This window comes from Dermacentor silvarum, chromosome 2 (genome assembly GCF_013339745.2).
Source record: "Dermacentor silvarum isolate Dsil-2018 chromosome 2, BIME_Dsil_1.4, whole genome shotgun sequence".
Taxonomy (NCBI): Eukaryota; Metazoa; Arthropoda; class Arachnida; order Ixodida; family Ixodidae; genus Dermacentor; species Dermacentor silvarum.
In genome coordinates this window covers 252,134,721-252,141,631 of record NC_051155.1, presented here as the reverse complement: position 1 = coordinate 252,141,631, position 6,911 = coordinate 252,134,721, and the positions used below count along the sequence as shown (strand labels likewise).

Below are 6,911 nucleotides of genomic sequence, written 5' to 3'. Positions count from 1 at the left end.
TATGATGTCGCGTATCATGGGTGTAATCCATTACTTAGAGATGTCATAATTATTTCGCATTCAAATCACGTAATGATACCTAAGTGAGTGTCAATTTCGCACAGTGCCTCTGCGATAACCTAAACAAAATCTGTCAGCCCTTCCACTTGGGTGGAGATGGAAGACCAGCGAAGCTGTACTATGGTAGAAATTATGTATTTCCAATTATGACTGTTAAGATGTGATGATGTAATTGATTATTTGAACTATTAAAGCATGATAAATATATATGATCCGGTGATTTTTATTTATTTAGTGACCACAGGGACAATGGCCTTATGGTCGCTACGGTACACCGCCATAGAGTGTACACTCTAGGAAAGGTTGCACCCTTTGGGGTGCATTTTTGCCACACAACAATAATCGTCATCTGTCTTGCTTGCGTTTCCTATCTTGAAAACTCTGCACTTGCTACTTTCCTGTCGAGAACGCTGTGTCACGCTGATAACGCTCTTGTCGTTCGTGACCGAGAAGTGCCGGGTGCACAGCGTTAAAGAAAGGAAAGCCATGCAAGTCAGATGACGATTATTGTTCTGTGGCAAAAATACGCCCCAAAGGGTGCAACTGTTTTTAGAGTGTACGGCAAAGGTTGGCACGTTCTTCATGAACACTTCAACACCGCACGCGTTCAGTGCGAACGCGGGCAAAATGCCGCCGCCGTCGACAACTGTTCTGAACGTTGCTGGTGCTGCTCCCCTCCCGTACCCCCCCCCCCCCCCCCCCCACGGCCTTTCGCGTGACGGAAGAAGTCACGTTTGCTCTCCGCCGTGTGCTCGCTCCCCGTGAAAGCGCGCGTCCCTCGCGCGCTTTCACTCGCACATACAGCATACGGACATGAGAGTTTTTTTCTACACGCGGACACGACCATCGGAGACTGAGCCCTTAACAGCTTCGCTGTAATATATTCTGGGGTTTTACGCGCCATAACCACGATCTGATTATGAGGCACGTCGTATAGTGTGGGGCTACGTGCGAAAATATTATCCAGATGACGCCGGCATCCTCGGCAGGTCAAAAATGCGTTTTGGACACGCGCGCGCGTCGGGCCAATAGCAAACAATTAATAAAATACTGAAAAAAAGTTCTAGCAAATCGAATTTTACTATAAGACGACTCATATTGCCCCTGCAGAAACGTCTTCCAAGCAATTTATTGCTGTTTAAAAGTGAAGCCGACTTTAAGGAGATCGGTGTAAGCTTTGTCTTTGTAAGCTGGCTTTCCCGCGTTCTGTGTGCAGTGAATGAAGCCTGCTTGCTGGGTGCGAACGATGCGATGTGAACGGGTCCCGATAACGCTATCACGTTCTTAAGGCGAAGCTTAAGCGTCCTCCAATTTCTTTTTTCTACACGCGGACAACGACCATCGGAGACTGAACCCTTAACAGCTTCGCTGTAATATATTCTGGGGTTTTACGCGCCATAGCCACGATCTGATTATGAGGCACGTCGTATAGTAGGGGCTACGCATTCATTTTGACCACGTGGGGTTCTTAAACATGCACCCAACACACAGCACACGGGTGTTGGGTGCACTCCATAGGAACCTGGCCGCCATGACCGGGGCTTGAGCTCACGACCTCGTGCTTAGCAGCGCAACGACTTTGCCACTAAGCCACCACGACGACTCCGCTCTAGACTGAAGCACGCTGGTGTCTACACACTATGTAACCACATCAGGGCATCGGACGCAGCGGCAAACAAATAAATAAGGCCATGAAAAAATGTAACACGAGCTTACGTACGTCGCAAATAGGCGTCGCATATGTATACTACTGCTACCTAGTAAGGTTATTAAAAGGTAACATTTTACTCTCGTTAAAAAAAAAGTCTCACGGCAATTCAACTTACACGAAGGCACATAATCAAAGAATGCAGCATTTCTCATTGTTACGGGTTAAGCATTTTCATTTCAGTTTCTTAAAAATTATCTTCTGAACGCCACTTTGCAATGTGGTGAACACGATTTAAATCATGTGTCTGGGAACTCAAAGAGGTACATAATGTTAACGCATTTCTCATGCATTTTCTGCTAAATCGCCACTGAATTTTTTTTGGTTTTTATTTCCACTCAGAATTCTGGTTTTGTTCCGTGAACATATTTTTAAAAGTGCAATTTTTTAGACTTTTTTTTAATAATTTCTCGCGCCATGCTTATCGTTTCTTTTTACAACGAAGCTATATATGGCTGGTTTCCAGCGGATCTAGATCCGTAGACCAAAAACCGTGGGCCGATCCCGAAGACAGTCCAATACCGGGCAGACCCGCGGAGGAGGGGAAGCAGGCTTGAAGCACTCCGCCAACTTGCAAAAATAAGTTTAATATCTTCGATCCAAATACAACCCGATAATAAGGTGGTAAGAATAGATACTACACTTTGACCCTCGTCGGCCATGCCTACGTTCGCAGCATACACGTGTACGCCATCCTGCGTATTCAAACTAGTGCCTACCAATCTGAGTGTCTTCTTCTCCTGACGTCATGCTCTACGTATGCTCGTTGCCTCACTTCTGCTCTGACTGTGAAATGGGTAGGCCGCTTGTTGTACGGTCTGAAGAAGAACAGGGTGCCTTCCAAGAACGACGGCATGAACAGAAAAATGTGACAGTTTCGCCCTGAGGGCGAAGCAATGAATGCGATAGCAACACAGCAATGTCATACGAAGTAAGGTGAGCGGCTTTGGTAGCAATATGAATTGTAGTAAACATGAGCTGATTAAGTAAGCAGGTGTGCTGCGGCGTAAGTAGACCGACATGAAGAGAGACTCGATGACCACGAGAAGGCGCGTGTGAAACGGTGGTGTTGATGAGAAGCGCTTCCCGTGGGCAGCGCGTGCGAAGGGACACACCTGTAGCGCTGCACTGCCGATCTGGGCAGCATCGCATGTGTAGCGTGCGTTGTAAAATGTGGCCCGACTATTACTAACTGAATGAACAAGTGTGGTGTGAGCGCGCCCAAACAAACATGAATAGATCACACTGAATGACTGCAGACAACGACTGTCAAAAACGCTGGCAGCAAGCGCATACGCCGCAGCGGGCGAGGTACGTGCGGTCTATCGCTTCAATGGAAACTGAGCGGCGAATGCACAGCGCATACCGTGTGGAGATAAGAGACGGTGCGGGCGAGCGACGAGCGCGGTTAAAATCCTTTCTTTTAATCCTTTCTTTAAAACCCCATCGTCGTGCCTAGTGCACCGTGGAGCTGCGAAAACTTGCATCTCAGACCACCTGTCTCGATACGTTGGAAGTCGCTGGCTTCTGTCGGCTGAGCTTCGGTGGTGTTGTTTCGTTGTTATACGTCTACCGCTAAGCTTTCCGGACAAAAGTGTTCAGTCTGCGCCCAGTCGGTCGCGCCGGCTCCGATGTCGAGTCGAAACGCGCGCTCGTTTCCGTACTGCCAGTGTATGTACGCGCGTGAGTACGTAGTCATATGCGTCAGGGCGTTACGATCGCCGCGGCTCGCTGTGCAGTACACTAAAGCCATATATACCGCGCGTTTGTTTTGTGACAGTGCGCGATGGGATACAGAGAAGCTGCGACTTGCATCCGATGTGGTCTTGCGGGCTGTCATCGACGTTCTTTCCATTTGAGTTACTCTACATGGCTCCCTATAGACAGTCATATAGATTAACTCTAGTGAGCACACACTGCATGCGGTGTCTCCTCCCCGCGGATAAGCATAGAGCTTTCTGTAAGAGCCATGGATAGCCTTCATGTGAGCTCTGCGACTTAGAGCACTGCACGGGCCCGGGCTTACCCGAAAGCTAGGGCATGGCCCGGCCCGTGGGCCGGGCCGAGCCGGGTAGGGCAGTTTTTTCACGGGCCCGGGCCCGGGCCGGGCTCGCCTATTTTGACGCGGGCCTGGGCCGGGCTCGGACTTTCTGTTTGTGTGCATGTAACGTGCAGCGAGTTATCGTCGCGTGTCTTCACCCGAAAGGCGAAGCCTCGATTGCAATAGCAAATCAGTGGACAGCTATACGAAGTAAGGATAGTAGTTATATCGGCCGTATAAACTTGCATACTAAATAAAGTAACAAGCATGGACCGGGTCAGCCGGGTAGGGCATGTGCTTTTTGGCCCGGGCCGGGCTCGGGTATTTTCTGGTGGTGTGCATGTAACGTGCAGCGAGTTATCCTCGCGCGTCTCGACTCTGAAAAACCTGTTGCCCCGGCGCAGCTGAAAGCTAACAGTGGTACTCCTGTGTACTTCCCTTTTCTTCTTCCGTTGTATTTTGCGCTGTTCGAACAGAATCTAAAAATCCAGAAAGACCGAAGTCGCCTCACACCAAAGGCTGCTATTGTATTCCTTACCTAAATCAATGTAATTAATTCTTTCAGATCGGTGCAAGCGCGTTCGCGACTTGCTGATTCTTCAAAGGCGAATTGGTAAAACAATGACTGGTAAGATCAGATAATTCGTCACGCGGCTAAAACAAACTGCGTCCATCCATGACTGCGCGCATGTTCTCAACTGGCTGCCTAGCAGCAGTTAATTACGCTGCACCATGGAGGAACGAGAAGCTTTCTTTCTCCATTTACTCCATCCATGCGCTGCGCTCACGACCGGCGGTGGCTGCGCTTCGGCTATAGTGTACTAGAATACGATTGAGTGGGACGAGTGGTTGGGGCGGCGAATGATTTGCAGTGAGGCGCCCGAGGTGGAAAAATACTGTGGCGACTCTGCGATAGAAGTGGATTGGGCCGCATCAAAGTCGCGCCGTTGGAAACTGCTGGCGCTACTGCTCGGCAGGGTCATTCGTACTACTTCGCACGCTGGTATTTGCGTTCAGACCGCTCAAATGGTGTTCATAATTGCATATGACAAGTATTTATGCCTTAGGAATAAATTCCTTTCATTTTCTTCTTTATTTCATGCCGCTCGGTGATCTTTTTCGGTCTCGGGCCGGGTTCGGGCCGGTTTCGAGCCGGGCTCGGGCCGAGCTAGGGCCGGGCTCGTGCCTAAGGTAAAGGGGTGGCGGGCCGGGCCGGGCGGGTAACATAGAATATTTCCGGGCCCGGGTCTCGCCATAAAACTTTTGGTCGTTCTCGGGCGGACAGCCCAACGTAAAAACGGGCCGGGCCGGGCCCGGGCTGAAAAAATCGGCCCGTGCAGTGCTCTACTCTGCGTCGCGCCATCCGCGCTTTTCCTCTCCACCTACCCTTTTTCTATCTCTGTGATCTTTCTATTCCGTATCCCCCCCCCCCCTCCACTCGTAATGCAGCCGCTGCTTGACATCCCTGCCTACGCCCTTTCTCGTCTTCCTCCTTCGTGGAAGCTCCTGCATGACTGCTCACTATTAAACCGCTCGGCGTGCCCGTGTCTTCTTTTTTTTTTAGGTAATAATTCTTACCTTTTTTAGGATCATTCCTCCCCCAACAGCTGTTCCTGATGTTCCCTATTTCAGCGGGTACTGCGTTCTGCGCGGCCGTGCGCGGCTGCACGGGCTTTATCTTGAAAGCGATCCGCAACTGGGACAGAGTACGCCGTGCGCTGTGTTTTCGCCGTTTAGTTCGCGTTGAAGGGAAATGTAGCCCGAAGGTCAATTCAATGCTCGCTGCTGCTGCCGCGCTTCCTCACTCAAGCGCTTTAACAGCGGGTGTCCGCGGTCACCGAGTGAGATGTGTGCATGTTTCCTTTGGTGCGCGTGACACCATCCTCGCAAATTTAGTTAGCAAGCGAATGTTTAAAAATTTATACGACCGATAAAACTACTATCCTTACTTCATACAGCTGTCTACTAATTTTCTATCGCAATCGATGGGCGGCCGCATTTCGATGGGGGTGAAAATGTGGAAACACCCGTGTACTTCGATTTAGGTGCACGTTAAAGAACCCCAGGTGGTCCAAATTATTCCGGAGTCCCCCGCTATGGCGTGCCTCATAATCAGATCGTGGTTTTGGCACGTAAAAGCAAATAATTTAATTTTTATTCGTAATTGATGCTTCGCCTTTCGGGCGAAACTGCGACTTTTATTTCTGCAATAGGAAACACCCATTTGCCTCGTGAAGGTAAATGAAATGGACTCCTTTCGGAATCACCTCCCAGTATTTTCTCTGCTCCGCACGCCGCGTCAAAAATAGACATGTTTATAGACTGGTATTCACGAATTTACATTTCATTTTTCATAAATTTGTAAACGTCAGCGGTAACTACTCTCTGTAGGTCATGCAACCAGTACGACGTAAATACTTGTTTTCTCTCTTTTGCCATGGTCTTGCGGCATTTCTCGTGATTTCTTTAAATGTATACATTTCTGCGGGATAGGATGACGTCCAACGCTTAGCGTGCTGGCATTGCAGTGCCACCGCATTCTTTGCAAGCTAGCGTTCAAGGATTTCACAAAATGTTCTACCGACATTCGTTGTTCATATTAATTGTGGTATATAGTAGTTGTCACCAATCAGGTAATCGAGAAATCTGCGGAGTAAAATCAACCTCTCTATATGGCTTTCATACATTATGAAAAGGCATTTGATTCAGTGGAGATACCAGCAGTCATAGAGGCATTGCGTAATGAAGGAGTACAGGAGGTATACGGCAATATCTTGGCAAATATCTACAAAGATTGCACAGCAACCTTGGTTCTCCACAAGAAAAGTAGAAAGCTACCTATCAAGAAAGGGGTCAGGCAAGGAAACACAATCTCTCCAATGCTATTCACTGCATGCTTAGAAGAAGTATTCAAGCTTTTAGACTCGGAAGGCTTAGGAGTGAGCAACCTTCGGTTTGCAGATGACATTGTCCTGTTCAGCAGCAATGGGGACGAATTGCAACAAATGATTGAGGACCTTAACCGAGAAAGCTTAAGAGTAATATGCAGAAGACAAAGATAATGTTCAATAGCCTGGCAAGAGAATAAGCATTCAGGATGGC

General features: G+C 48.7%; 1 pseudogene; it reads right to left on the bottom strand.

The window, feature by feature from the left end:
• Window positions 1–2,256: 2,256 nt before the first annotated feature.
• LOC119443221 (U2 spliceosomal RNA) lies at window positions 2,257–2,430 on the bottom strand (annotated as a pseudogene).
• Between the last annotated feature and the right edge of the window lie 4,481 nt (window positions 2,431–6,911).